Raw genomic sequence first — 15,705 nt, 5'->3', positions numbered from 1 at the left:
TGCTCTCAACAATAAAACTGCAAGGAAATAAACAGAATAATTAATATGATATCTGAAAATAAGCACGACTTTAAGAGAGTTCACTGGCAACAGCTGAAGACAGCTTGCTCTGCATTTTTTTTTTTTTTTACATCTAAAGACTATTTCTTCAAACAAAGTTGTTCACATGGTCAAACAAAATGAATGATGAATGGGACTGGGGTGTGAGGCTCATATGTCAGCTCTTTTGTGTAAATAGTAAACAGCTGCACCAAACGTCTTGTTCCTTGAAGGGCAATAATTGCTAGCTCAAGGTTAAGATCCCTGAAAAAGACCATTTCGGTTACCTCAGGACTGTGAAATCCCATTCTCTGGGTGTCTACTAACACATAGAGTCATGTGTCAAGTTATGTGATACTGACAAAGTGGGCCTTAGAGCCCATCTAGGAACTGTCATTAATAAAGCTGGATCTTTAGTAGGAAGCTGAATCCAATAATGGCTTTGACTAACATGGCATTCTCCAGTTTGATCAACATGTGCTCCATCTTGCTGCCTACAGTTGTCTTCTTTGACAAAGGTTGCTTCTGAGATCACATCCATGCTTTTACAACCATGTAGGAAAGCTGTAGGAAATAGCTTGTAATGTGGGAGCAGTCAGAGGTACTTATTCAGTAGGGTGAACTGTGCAGAAAGTTTAAGGACACAAGAGCATACCATGGCCATGCTAAAGAGATACCATGCAGGCTGTTGGTCCATCAAGTTCAGTATTGTCTACATGGAATGATGGTAGCTCTCCAGGGTTTCAGACATGGGTCTCTCCCACACCTACCTGGAGATGCCAGGGATTGAACCTGGAACCTTCTGCATGCAAAGCAGGTATACTACCACTTAGTTACTGCCCTTCTCCAGTGGTGGATTGGAAGTACTACAGATCAAGAGCACCTAGGTCATGGGGCTTTCCCCAAAGAATCATGGGAACGAAAGTTTGGTGAGAATGCTGATTCTCTGACAGAGATTTCTGGCTCCCTTCACAGAGCTACTGCAGCTCCTTGCATAACCTGGAGAAAGACTGTGACTATTTAACCAGCCTCCAGTTGATATACATATCAGTTAAATTTGGAAATTACGGGCTGTAAGGAAATGCATACATACCATTGAGCAGATGGTTGAATCTGTCTGCCTGGCCCGCCGAAGGCTCCCAGTGAATCCACAGGGGACGTGATCTTGTTTATTGCACTTATCTAGCTGTGTTTTAAATGTAATGGAACTTCTGGCAACCGAGAATTAGGAGGCTCAGAGATGTCTATGCAAATAAGCTGTCAAAGTAGGCTCAAACTATGTGTGTTTGTTGAAACACGTCCCATTATTTTTAAGCTTGGGCATAATCAAGATCTGTATCTGAATGAAAACTTTTGGGGAAGATGATAGGATCTTGGCAGAAAGGCAGCTGTCACTGTGGATTGCTTGCAGGGCTTTGGTTGTACCGATTATTCTATTTTGATGCTGTGCAAATTGGATGCATCTTCCCACAGCCCCGGGATCAGATGGGAGACATATGACATAAAAAGAAATGCCTACAGAACTGACATTACAGGGGTGTGTCTCATAGGAGCACAATGAACTCATTTGGATCACTGCAATGGACTGCATGTTGGGCTGCTTTTAAAAATTGTCCAGAAACTTCAGCTGGTCCAGTAGAGGACAGCAAGATTATTAATGGGGGACTGCATGATTTGAATGGATGACACCAGTGTTTTATTCTCTGTACTGACTCCCAGTTAGGGATGGGGGAGGAATTTGGTTCAGCCCACATTTTATAGCAAACTTACACAACTCATGATTTCTGAGATACTTGGTGAACTGAGATGCACATATCCTTCAGAATTTGCACTTCTCTGAATTTTGTGGTGTAGTTTTCCACCCTTACTCTAGGGGTGAGCTCCCGTTGCTCTGTCCCAGCTCCTGGCAACCTAGCAGTTTGAAAGCATACCAGTGCAAGTAGATAAATAGGTATGGCTGCGGTGGGAAGGTAAACGGCATTTCCGTGCGCTCTGGTCTCCGTCATGGTGTTCCATTGTGCCAGAAGTGGTTTAGTCATGCTGATCACATGACCCGGAAAACTGTCTGTGGATGAACGCCGGCTCCCTTGGCCTGAAAACGAGATGAGCGCCACAATCCCATAGTTGCCTTTGACTGGATTAAACCATCCAGGGGTCCTTTACCTCTACCTTTTTACTTATATTAGGTGAAATAAAATTGCACTTAATTGTGAAAATGACATTAAAATGCATTGTATTAGGATAATTCCTTGCTACCACTTGTGCATTGGGTAAAATACAAAATGTTTATATTAGGAGAAATGCACACAAAAATGCTAATTTCCTCTCCTTAAGGACTTAAAAATAAACAAATTCACAAACTAATGCTGAAATGTGGCAAACTGCACTTGAGATACTGACAGATTCTTCCATTCCTACTCCCTGTCCATTTCCAGACCTAATCAAAACCTTTAATTAATTGGAATCAAGGATCCAAAGTGAGGTGAATGCATCAGCCAAGTGATTTTGGGTGTCATGAAAGGGCTGCAAATTACTATTTAATTTATTACTGTGGCGTGTTTACTCCCACACAGAGACTCTTGCAGGATTTTCTTTTTTAGGTGCCAAGAATAATTTGGCTAGGTTTGGGTATTATGACTTTGACTGGGGGTTTTCCTGTATTTCTGCTTCAGGCAGCAAAATCTCTTGGGCTGGCCCTGGGCCCACTAGAACAGTGAATCTGACCCATTGATTTGCTATTGCTTGGATAACTCACGATGAAGCTATTATCCCTGTGTTGCCCATGCATTGTATCCAGACACAGAAGGAGGCAATCAGGCACTGGAGAGATGGAGAGCAGCTATGAGAATAGACAGTGGTACCTGAAAGCATACCTTGTCAAAAATCTTCCTTTTTTGTGCTTTTGCATAAAGCAGGAATCAAGAGTGAGATGTGTTTCCAGTTTGCCTGCTTCTTTTGCAATAGGTGAAAAGAGGAGGTGCTGTAGGAAGATGTGTTTGGACACATTTGTGCTGGAAATTCCAGTGCTTGACTTCCAAACACTTGCATCAGTGGAAGAGCTTTTTTAAAAGATACTTGTGTGATCGCTTATGATATGGATAAATATTATCTTACCCAGCTTTTCTATAACTTGTACAGTGGTACCTCGGGTTAAGTACTTAATTCGTTCTGGAAGTCTATACTTAACCTGAAACTGTTCTTAACCTGAAGCACCACTTTAGCTAATGGGGCCTCCTGCTGCTGCCGCGCCGCCAGAGCACGATTTCTGTTCTTATCCTGAAGCAAAGTTCTTAACCTGAAGCAGTATTTTTGGGTTAGCGGAGGCTGTAACCTGAAGCGTATGTAACCTGAAGCATATGTAACCCGAGGTACCACTGTATATGCTTATAAGAAGGGGTAGCTAGCTTGCCTTTCCTTCTTACTATGAATACTCCGCTGTCTGCTTATTTTGTCGCACTATTTGTAACTCACAGCTTCTTTTAAACAAGTTACAGTACATCCTATTGTGGGGGAGAAAGAGAAATTACAAGGCAGAGTTACCACCACTTGCTAATCCTTGCCGGCTTGCTGTCACCAGGGTTGTAAGTGTGTGTCCTTTAGTGACTAAGGTATCCAGGAGGACCAAAAATTCAAACTTGCTCCTTCAGGAGGCAATTGACCAATTACCTGGACTTCAGAACCACCAACCCATAGCACATTTGTCTTGCCAGGATTCAGGGTCAGTTTGTTGACTCTCATCCAGCCCACCACCCTCCCAGGACTTGGGACAGGACCTTGTGTTTGTCTCCAGTTCACAGTTAGTTCCTTGGTAACTGTGTATTGGAGCAAAATATTTTATCCAAGTAGCAACCTAGAGCAAATGGGGTGATCAAATCCTGTGCTAGCTGCAGCATCCAAGTGACCTTCAACAGTAGCTCGATGTTCAGAATATTGGAACGGTAATCCCTGTTGGAGGTCGCAAACATGGATGGCTCTGCTGCAATCTACATCCAAGAGAAACAGTTGTACGAGCCCAGGCAGATGGGAAATGTGCTTCTCATTCTGCCTTCATAGACTGAGAGAGAGAGAGAGAGAGAGAGAGAGAGAACATCCGAAACAAATATTGCCTCTTTCGCCTCTTCAGCTGCTGTTGAAGAAGAATGATAGGCAGACTTTTAGCTTTCAGGGAACAAGCCCTGCTCAAATTAAGCCATGGGGATTTTTATTTTGAGAATTTTAATTTCATCATGATTGATATGCTGCAAGATCTTACGAACACAAGCAGACAGAGAAAATGCCTCTTCTGTCATTAAATTAGGCTATGTGAGTAGATCCATTTCTGCCTTCTGCCCCGGGATACCACCAACATCTCGGTCTGCTGCTGATTCTATTCTGCGCCTGAGAATTCCATTTATAAGTTAACAAGTGAGGGCTTGTGAGAAATTGTGACACTTCTTCCTTCCCTCTCCTTTTCTTGAATGCTATTCTTACTCCTGAACATGCTGCCTCATTGACTGGACTAATGGCAGTGGTGTAAACAGCAGTGCTCCTTAAATCTTCTAGGTACCCCTTATTCTAGGTCAAAGTAAACGAAACTTGGATAGGAAAATTCCACCCACATCAGCCAAATCAAATCAGAACAGTAATTGCTAAAGTAGTTTTCCAGGCTTATAATTAGTAAGTAGAGATAAACCTCACATGTGATTAGTTGCATCACCTCCCAGAACATCTTTCATTTCCTTGACAGTCCCATAATATCAGGACTCCTCAAAACCTAGACTATATTTGCCTTTGGAGTTGCTTGACACTTTATACAGGACAGGAGTGTTTGCTATGTCTATATTGCTGTAACATCAATGTTTCTGGCAGATATTTTTTTAAAAAAGTAGATTTGTGAACTGCCCCAATATATTTTGATGAAGGGCGGTATATATAATAAAATAGACAGACAGACAGACAGACAGATAGTAGGGATGGACAAATCTGTCAATTTCAGTTTCTTCATTTTTGCCAATCTTAAATTCAGTTCTCCACATCTGTCTGAATTTTTTAAAAAAATATAAACCAACATTTTAGTGAAATTCCTCCTAATGTACACATTTTTGGTACATTTTCCTTAATACAAGGCATTTTTGTATGCTATGTTTACTGATACGCACACTAACCCCTAATATATGTTATTTCATGCACATTATTTAGTTGAAGAAATGTGGGTTCCCATAGATAATTGTGTTTGCGTGTTGGTTTGAGGAGTACAAGTTAGATAGTTTCTTACAAAAATCCCAACAAAGTCAAATTTCTCTGCACCTCTAGCAGATGGTACAAGAGATACAGAATCTTCATTTTTTTAAAAAAGTTGAAATTACAGGTATAAAATGCAATACTGGGCTGAGTAGCATTGCTGGCAATATTATCCACGAAGAAGCTATATAAAGCATTAAACAATTTTTTTAAAGTAGCAGATTCACACAGAGTCACTACAAGCAACTCATGTCAGTGCTGATTGAATGAGAGATAACCGAGTCTTGTTTAAGCAAGCAGTCAGGAGAAATGCTAATTAGAAGTCATTTTTCTTTCTTCCCCCGCCCCCAGATTCTTTTGACATCGGTTTGAATTGGTTGGCTGCCTTTATAGTTCTTCCTATTTTGCATGCCCTAATGAGTTTCTTACACTGTTTCTCCTTCAATGCTGAAATTTAAAATGTTATTAACTTGCCCTTTAAGCTTGCAACACATTGCACATTGAGACACATTGAGAACCACTGGAGAAGAGCTGATACTCGTCGCCACAGTTGCACAAGAATCACACCCTGAAAGCTCTGCATCTGCTAAGGTTTATAAACTTTACAAACTAAATTATGAAATGTCCTTGGCTTTGGTCCAACAGTGATTCACACAGGAGTCACTTCTGATCTCTCAGATGTGCAAAACAGGATTGAGATGACTTCTTGTGAGTTTCAAATTTTGTGCCAGTCAGACATTTTCTGCTGCAAAAAACTAAACAACAACAACAACAATCTTGATTACGGTCCAGAGACCCAACAAATCATTACAAAGCAATACACAATTCATACAGCCTACCTCCAGGTTAAACAAGCATTTTGTTCAGAATATAGGGATCATTGGTTCTTGCAACCACTGATAAAAACTCTGCCACTGTTAATGTTCTAGCATTTGTTGGGTCTTCCAATAGGAACCTGACATAGTGAGCCTCTGATTTTCCCGGGAAAGGTACCAGCAAGGTATCTTTCATTAAAAACCTGGCAGTACCAAACTATTGAAGGCTTTTCACCAAAGCCAGACTAAATGTCTTTCCTTCTGTAGTGTTGGATGGCAGGTTGAGAGGAGTTCCCTACCAGGACAAAAAAAAAGAAGTTTAATTTTCTTCCCAGTCAAGCACAGCTCACAGGGTGATGTTCAGGAAACCTCAGGGAGTGTTTTTTCCTTCTTCCATTTTTTGCTCAAAGGAGCTGCGTTATTCATGGATCATGTTTGGCAAACCCTGCTGATTCAATTGAGCAAATACTCAGACAACCTCCTGATATTTCCTGGGTGTAAATCATTCCGTTAGCCCCACATGACGGTAGGTGGGGCTGCGCTGAAGCTTGTCAGTCACTAACAGGCTGACATGGCATCACCTCAGGGTATCATCAGAGATGAGTCTCAGCACATTAGATTCCCACAGGTACAGATAGATCTTGCGCCATACAGTAAGGTTACCAGATTTTTTCCCAAAGAATCCAGGGACACTTTTTTTTAAAAAAAAAAGAGGGGGAAAAGTTAATATATATATATGAAGTAATATCTTCTCTTCTGTGGTCTCCTCTGTCGCACAGTCTTCCTCTGGGCCCCAGCCTGCTCTCTTGGAGCGCTAGGATAAAACAATGAAATCATGATTAAAAAAATTACAGCCAGAATCTCAGATATACAGAAAGTTAAAAGCACTGTAGAATAGACTAAAACAAATTAAAACTCATACAATGGTTGACATTGACCCACAACAGGGACTTCTTGGTGGTAGTTCCTGATTTGTGGAATGCCCTCCCTGGTGAGGTGCAGCTACCTCACTTGCTATTAACTTCCAGGAGGAATTAAAAAACTTTCGCCAGGCATGTGATGACTCAAAGATACTGCTCATGGCAACTTTGATCAGCTGTGAGAATATGGGACTGTTTTACGAGTTTTTGGTTGTTAAGAAGGATTTTATATGTTTTAATTTTATTTTGCATTGTGTTTTTTTATCACTTTAGTGTTTGCCACACTGGACTCCTTTGGGAGGAAGGATGGGATATACATATAACAGATAAATAAACAATGGCACTTGATCCAAGAATTCATGTTTTCATGCTAATTATCAAGTTGTTCACAGTATGGAGCCATCTTGAACCTTCCTCCTTGCTGACAGGCATCTACTCAGTAGGGGAATAAGAAGTTCTGCAGATCAAAATCAGTGTGTTAAGACCTGGGATGCACATGGCTTTATTTAATTCTGAGTACTTTTCAAAGTTATATGTTAATTATTGTGGTTGTTTTATAAATGTAACGTACACTTAAAATATATTATGTGCAGCTGGAAAAAGGAAGAAAATGGCCACAAATGACTAATGACCTCCCGTTTATGTGGTGATTTCATCCCCACCCCCCACTTCTAAAATTCCAGATGTTGACAACTATATTTTATAGGGAACAAAACAAAACTATGTAAAGAAACTGCTGATGGGTTTTCCAGGTGAAACAGATTTTTTAAAAAACAAAACAAAATGTGCAACCTAATAGGTTCCATGCTTTTTCCACTACCGAATGTAAAAGAACGGTTGGTAAATAAATAGTATTTGCCTGTGAAGTAGGTTTTGCCTACATATCAGGTAATTAATTAATTAATAAACAACAACAACAACAACAACTATTAGCACAAACAGGGTAGTTGGCTGATAGCAGAATTTCACACAGATCTGCAATTTTTATACTATGCTTCTCTTGGGAAGAAAATACAAAATACTGTATCAGCATGGGATGAATAAGCCAACATTGGCAATTTCCACTGAAATTCTCTGACGTCACTATCTGCCTCTGAGTTATGAAAATAGGAAACTTACAGTATTCTGTATACCCAGGTGTACTATCCAAGTATTAACCAGCCTCCACCCCCCCACTTAGCTTAGACATATTATCAACATACAAATGACTCACAACTTGCACAAGGGTTATTTGCAATGCCAAAATCAACCTAACAAGCTGAGAACCACCCCAGCACATCTGTCTCTACCTTTTTGAAGCCAATGTGCCAAGCAGGACTTGACACCCCCAACCCCAATCTTGCAGGAGCATCTCAGAGCCTGTTAAGCAAGGCGGAGAGCTTAAAAGCTCTTTCCACGGTGAGAGAACTTTTTAATGCCTTGTGCACATTTAATTTGCATGATGTCACCTGAGCGACCGCCTAGCGCACAAAGCTGCAATTGCACAAGTTGCATGCAAGTAGATAAATAGGTACCGCTCCAGTGGGAGGGTAAACGGCGTTTCCGTGCACTGCTCTGGTTCACCAGAAGCGGCTTAGTCATGCTGGCCACATGACCCAGAAGCTGTACCCTCAGCCAATAAAGTGAGATGAGCGCTACAACCCCAGAGTTGTCCGCGACTGGACCTAATGGTCAGGGGTCCCTTTACCTTTTATACATGGCTGTATACATGATTGTGGCTCTTATTTCATCCAACTCTTTTAAGTTTCGGAAAAGAAGAAATCAGAATTGAGATGGTCAGTGTGAGTACCATAGTCTCTCAATATGGTAGTTGTGGATTTTGACTCAGACTTGGCTAACTTAATCTTGGAGTCTGACTCTGGGTATAAAGCAATCCTTCCCTGTCTCCCTGAAGCTCCAAATTAATTTTCTCTTGTATTTAAGGTTAAGGCTTGTCCAATCTCATGGCCCTAAATCCTGAAAACAATCAAAGGCTATCACAAAATCACAAGCCTTTGAGGTTTTCGGGGTAACAGATCTGCCACATTTGCTCCCAAAACAAGAAGACAACAAAAAAGGGAAACAACTTTATATTTATTATTATGGCAAAGCTGCTAGTGATAAATTATGGAGGGAAAAGAAAGGACTGAAGGATAATTGACTGAAAAACAAATGTCAGTCAGAGTAAACACAGCAGATTCTACTGAACCTATTTGCAAAATGTCAGAGGAGTTGTTTTCCTTCACAATATTTGTGCTGGTATAAAGGGACTGCAGTTTAATTAAATTTCCCCACTGACACTAGGTATTCCACTAGATGTCACTTTGAGATCTTGCTAAGATGAAGGACAGCATTCTGATTAAAGGATGCAGCAGTCTCGCTCCCCCACGCCCCCCAAAATGTGAAGTCTAAATTGCCTGAAAGTTAGATCTACTTTTGCCTGTTGAAAACACTGGGAAATATCCTAAAATATTCCCAGCAAAACAGCTCGTGTTGTTTTCCCATTGCCTGGGACCACTCAAGTGGGATATGCTGTAGAAGGAGAACTAGAGTAGGGACCGACAATGTTGTGGATGTGGACCCAATGAGGTCTTCCCCTGGAGTCCCCAAAGTTTATCAGGGACCCTGCTCACTAGCCCTTTGAACACAAGGTGTTGAGGGGGGTTGCCTTTTTCTCCCTTGAAAAGTACACAGAGCTGAAGTCAGAAATTGAGTGATGCTCTTTCCTAGGTGGAATCTACACACATATAAAAACTGTTTCGAAAATGCTTTTTTTAAAAAAGCATTTTTTAAAAAATACATTGAATTTTCCATAAGGCTCACCATCACCATCTAGTGTCACATTGTATATTGCACTTAAAACACACTTAAAACATTTTATTTGCAGCTGTATAGCTGAGTCTACTCCCTCTTTCAGTTCTATGGGCTTTTCAAAGCTCAAATTAATTCTACTGGATGTGACTTTAATCCGATCCACTGAAAAACTAAGTATGTGTGCCTACTCTGTCTGTCTGTCTGTCTGTCTGTCTGTCTGTCTGTCTGTCTCTGTCTCTGTGTCTGTGTCTCTGTCTCTCTTTCTCTCTGGAATGAGCCAGAGAAGCAACAGAGGAAGGGGGGAAGATCACAATGGGTGGCACCCACAACACTCGCTCAAAAATCCAAATGTGCCCATGAGCCTGAAAATTGTCTCAAGGAACTTGAATCTGAACAACTGTGACATACTGGGAGTTCTTACTGGGACCAAGACACAATCCAGCAAGGGAAAGTGTACGACGAAGAAGAACACCAGAACCATAACTTTGCCATTAATTGCCTATGAGTAACTTTCAAAGGGTTCCCAGGAGGTGTTCTGCCAAGACAGCTACTTATCCCAAAAGCAGCAGAACTGAGACATGTGCCTGCAGGACCATCCATCTTCAGACATCTTGTAGAGGATGTCCTATGGAGTTTAGCATGCTACTCATTGCCGCTATAAAAGGAAGTCTTGGGCTCACACAGAACAACTGGTCATTGATTGGTCACTGATAATTTTGCCATTGACCTAATGGTGTGTGGACTTTCCTCTATCACATAGAAAGAGAAGGGGGAAAGTGTTGGTGGGTGGGAGTTCGGTTATTGTCTTTTGGAATATATTGTAAAGACTGTTGCCCTGCCCCATCTGCTCTGATTGCTTGACTTCCTAGCCTTCCATGGATTGGAGGCTGAACTACTGTAGTAAGAAGATCAGATTTATGAACATGGGGAATACTGTAGTGCAGAGATTCAGCCTCCAACTCACAGAGCTGAGTGGAGAGATGATGTTTGGGCATGGGGACTAGAGTTTTTGTGCTTACTAGTACAGCCTTGTAAAGAAGCCCACAAAAGTTACTGCCCTTCAAAGAGGCTATGAGCCTGTGTTTCCATGCTGGCTGTCAGGAGGAAAGCCTCCACCCCTCTTCAGACAGCATAGAAACACAGGATATTAGATTAGTAAAAAAGAGATTTAAAAAGCCTTCTACCAAGTAGATAGACGGGTAGAGGATGACCTCTTTCCACCAGCCTACTCCATTTCCATGTTGGTTGTAGAGAAAGACTTACTTGCTTCCATTACTAACACTGAAGCCAAACAAGTTGACAGAGGAGGAATGGAACAATCTGACTCTCTTCCTTCAGCCTGCACACTCACATGTACGGAATTCCTGGTCACCACTAGTGACCAAGTAGGTTGTTAAGTTACAAGGCTGAATTGGTAGGTTTTCTGAAAAGTCCTGAAAATTGCAGCTTTATGCACACTTAGTAGGGGCTAATACTGTAGAAGGATGCAGGTGGTGCTGTGGGTTAAACCACAGAGCCTAGGAATTGCCGATCAGAAGGTCAGCGGTTCGAATCCCCGCGACGGGGTGAGCTCCCTTTGCTTGGTCCCTGCTCCTGCCAACCTAGCAGTTCGAAAGCACGTCAAAGTGCAAGTAGATAAATAGGTACCACTCCGGCAGGAAGGTAAATGGCTGCTCTGGTTTGCAAGAAGAGGCTTAGTCATGCTGGCCACATGACCCGGAAGTTGTACGCCGGCTCCCTCGGCCAATAAAGTGAGATGAGTGCCGCAACCCCAGAGTCGGCCACGACTGGACCTAATTGTCAGGGGTCCCTTTACCTTTTAATTCTGTAGAAATCAAGAGGTCAAGTGGACTTGCTTCTGTGTAAAACTGCAGAGTATCTGGTTGTACATGTCCAACAAAAGTAAAAAATAACACCCGATTCTGAGCTTAACAAAGCTCATTTCCTCCAGCTCTTTGCAGCACCTGGATAGAGAAGAAAATACCTTTTAGTGGCTGTAAGGATATGCTATAGGAAAAAGCAGTGAAATAAAACAAGGAAGCATGGTATTGATTAGGTTTGCATTGGGTAATGTTATTCGGGTGTTGATAAAAATGGCAGAAATAAAATTAAGTATCGTCAGCTACTTGCTTTAAGGATATGCAGAAGAGAGGGGAGGGGAGGGATAAATCTCAGCTTGCAAGGCAGAATAACGCCAATAAATGTGTCTGCGAAAGCTTGCTGCTCAGCGCAAAGGAAAAGACATTTTGGCACAGCTAGTTCTGGGTTTGGAACAAGATCTTCCAATACGCCTGTGCTCAGCTGCTAAAATTGCATGCAATAGACAGCTGGGCAGCAAAATGTCCAGGAAAAAAGTTTTTTTTAAAAAAAACAAAAAAGTGTAAAGAAAAGAATATGCCTGTGCATTAAACATTCTGTGTTTTTCCAGTGCCTGCCAGCACAGCCTCCCGAAAGCTCTCGCAAGCTGCATTCTGTTTGTGCAGTAAACAAGCAGCAGCATCTGCACCTATGCACATTTGTTTACTAAACACAAGGAAACAATGGAGTTCAATTAAAAGTAGATTAGTCGCACATGTACCGAAGGAACGTGTACTTAATAGACTATGGCAAATCCGACTCCAGTTAAATCCCCAGAGAGGCTGCTGCGGCATGTCTAGGCCTCGCTGGTACGCAACACCCCCCCCAACCACCGCCCCGCCAGCTACAGACTGAATGGTGATTCTGGAATATGTTAAGCTGAGCATGTAATAACGGAAGGGCAGATGTTGTGCTAGCAGTAGTTTGCTGCAACTGTGCAGATGGGGTGGTCAGTGGCCATGGGATTGGAAGCATTGTCTGATGGGTCCATTGCCATTATTGCCTAGGCCAGCGCCATATGTGTCTTTGGTCTCTTTTGTGCCAGCATTTCTTTTCAAAATCAAGGGCAATAGGGGAAAAAGAAGAAGAGAGAGCCAGCAACTAAAGAGAAAGAGGAGCCCAAATCTCAGGGCCCCACCAGAACAATGTGTGGTTTTGGGCTACCATCAAAACCCTTGAAGGACCAGATTGGTGGTCAGTTGGCAAAGCTCCCCATTCTAGCCACTGATAAAGCACGTTAGGAAAACATGGCTTGAGAAACAATGGATAGCAAGCCACAAACTTAGCTGTTCTCTAGAAACATTTTGCATTATAGTCGAGTTGTAATCTCACTTTTTCCTGCGATATCTCTTTGAGGGAAGCTGGTGTTAACTGTCATTCTGAAAACACATGGTAATCGCTTCAAAGTCTACTTTAAAGCAACAGGGCAAAATAAAAGCTTCCTAATGCTTCCGATATGCCGACAAACAATGGGAGGAAAAGCTCTGTTTATGTGCAAAGAACTTCAAAGTGAAGAAGATTTTGAAATGTGAATGATAGCAGGATTTGATTTTCAGCTCAGCCTTCTATGTGGTTTTGAACCCTTCTCTCACTCTTATTACCTAGGAAAGAGCAGTAGACCATTGCCTGGATCCACTGGTTTCTGCTGGAAGTGGACCTCGGTTTTCGTAACAGATTTCCTTAGGGTGGAATCCAGTTGGTGCCCTTGCCCTCCTGGGAAGGGGTTTTGATTCAGCAGAGGCATCTGTAATGGCCAAGGATGGAAGGGGATTTCTGACAATTCTCCTTCTTCCTGAAGCCCATTGCACACTTAAAATCCATCTGCAGAAAGCTGGAGGACTCTACAGGAGAGGGTGGAACATAGGGATGGAAAGATCTGCCAATTCTGGTTTCTCATTTTTCTACTCATAAGTTCTGTTTTCCACACAGTTTGCAATATTTTTTTAAGGACCTGATGAAATTCTGTCAACTTTTTAGCGTGCATTTCTCCTAATATACACAGCTTTGTGTGCAATTTCCCCCAGTATACACATTTTTGTATGATGTTTTTCATTAATATATGCATTTTTGTACACATTGCTTGGCTGGAAAACTAGGGAAAAATTAGGGAAGTTGCAAATTTGAAAGGATGACTGTGTTTTGGTTCATCTTTTGTTTCAGAAACTGTAAATTAAGTAGAGCACCTTCATATGCAAACTGAATCGAATTTCTCCCTGGCACAAGGGGCTTCAGGGGGAGCAAATGGGCAAGAATTGGACCAAGTGGATCTCTCAACTTCTTCTATGAATTGAAGGTCACCAGTTAGATTCAACACACAGTATTTTCTTTGACACATGTCCCTGGGCAACAGGATACCAAATTAAACTTGTAGTCATATATTTACTTTGATTTGTTAAAAAGTGTGTGACAATAGTCCCATAGTCCAACCTAGAGGCCAAACTGGAGAGTAATCTCCCTTTCATCTTTTAATCTGCATGTATTTTTAGTTTAAGCATAATTCAGCATTGTCTAGATGCCCCACCCCATTAAAAATGTTTAAGAGTCTGCAGAATTGAGGAGAAAAACCAAAAACACTTCAAAACTCTTTCCTGAGCATTTGGCAATTTAAAAATAGGCATAGCATTTGCTGAGTGAAGCCTGAAGATGGAGCTGTTGGCAAAGAATTCAAGGGAACAGTGAGACATCTAGAAATACAGGTCACATTTTATACAAGCAAGCAAGGTAAGTTGCTTATAATGGTTACATTTGTTATAATTTCGAGCGGAAGCAAATATGTGTGGTATTACCCTAGAGTGAACAATCTCTAAGAGTAAAGACAAGTTCACGAGATTGTTCTGTCTCTGCTCTGCAGTGCTATTTGAAGGCACAGTCACACAAGAAATGTTTCATTTGAACTGTGCTTTTCCTTTCACAGAGTTGGTTGGTTGTTCCTTGCTTGCAACATGTCTGAAAAACAACAAGCATTGACGATATTAATGGAGGTTATGTGGCATGTCTCCTGGAACATCTCGTGAACATTTCATGGAGACAAAACCGGCCATGCCAACTGATCTAAAGATATCCCTGAATAGAATTCATAACATTTTGATGAGGATGAATGACAGCTATCAGAGTTCGTATTTTGTAAGTACTTAGCAATGTGCTTATTCCCTGGCCCGTGTGGAAAAATGTACGACATGAGCCAGTGATACATGAATGACATCAGCTCCCATTTTCATGGTTCTTACAGATCCAAAAGGAGTCATCCCAACTGTGAAAATTGTTGCTGCTGTCATCACATTTTTTGCTTGCCCTTCACTACAAGGCCCAAGGGTGGGTTACAGCAATTTAAAATTCAGAATTAAAAACAGTGAATTGCACAAATTGCAGTCACAGGAATAGGGTGGGCAGCTCCTTAGTGCCAATTGACTTCAAAACATTGCAGTTATAGCAAGAAGGCAATTTTTCTGGCTTTCCTTACATGATCTGTGAATGACATTACACAATAACATAAGAAGAGACCTGCTGGATCAGGCCAGTGTAGTAGTAGTAGTAGTAGTAGTAGTAGTAGTAATAATAATAATAATAATAATAATAATAATAATAATAATAATAATAATATATTTCTACCCCACCCACCTGGCTGGGTTTCCCCAGCCACTCTGGGTGGCTCCCAGCAGAATATTAAAAATACGATAAAAATCAAACATTTAAAACCTCCCTAGAGGTTGTTTATAAAATAGTTGTTTATTTCCTTGACATCTGATGGGAGGGTATTCCACAGGGCAGGAATCACTACCAAGAAGGCCCTCTGCCTGGTTCCCTGTAACCTCACTTCTCACAGTGAAGGAACCGCCAGAAGGCCCTCGGTGCTGAACCTCAGTGTCCGGGCAGAACAATGGGGGTGGAGACGCTCCTTCAGGTATACTGGACCGAGGCCATTTAGGGCTTTAAAGGTCAGCGCCAACACTTTGAATTGTGCTCAGAAATGTACTGGGAGCCAATGCAGGTCTCTGGACTGGTGTTATGTGGTCCTGGCGGCCACTCCCAGTCACCAGTCTAGCTGTCACATTCTCACAGTA

At 41.7% G+C, this 15,705-nt stretch overlaps 1 long non-coding RNA gene across 1 annotated transcript; it reads right to left on the bottom strand.

Annotated features, from left to right (window-relative positions):
• Positions 1-6,015: 6,015 nt before the first annotated feature.
• Positions 6,016-15,411, bottom strand: LOC114604611 (uncharacterized). Its single transcript, XR_003708370.2, has 3 exons — positions 14,431-15,411; positions 11,604-11,751; positions 6,016-6,888 (listed from the first exon to the last, which is right to left on the bottom strand). It is a non-coding gene; the product is annotated as an uncharacterized LOC114604611 (long non-coding RNA).
• Positions 15,412-15,705: the final 294 nt, after the last annotated feature.

This window comes from Podarcis muralis, chromosome 9, assembly GCF_964188315.1.
Source record: "Podarcis muralis chromosome 9, rPodMur119.hap1.1, whole genome shotgun sequence".
NCBI lineage: Eukaryota > Metazoa > Chordata > Lepidosauria > Squamata > Lacertidae > Podarcis > Podarcis muralis.
Note: the sequence above shows the minus strand (reverse complement) of the source record. Positions and strands in the feature narration are given on the sequence as shown.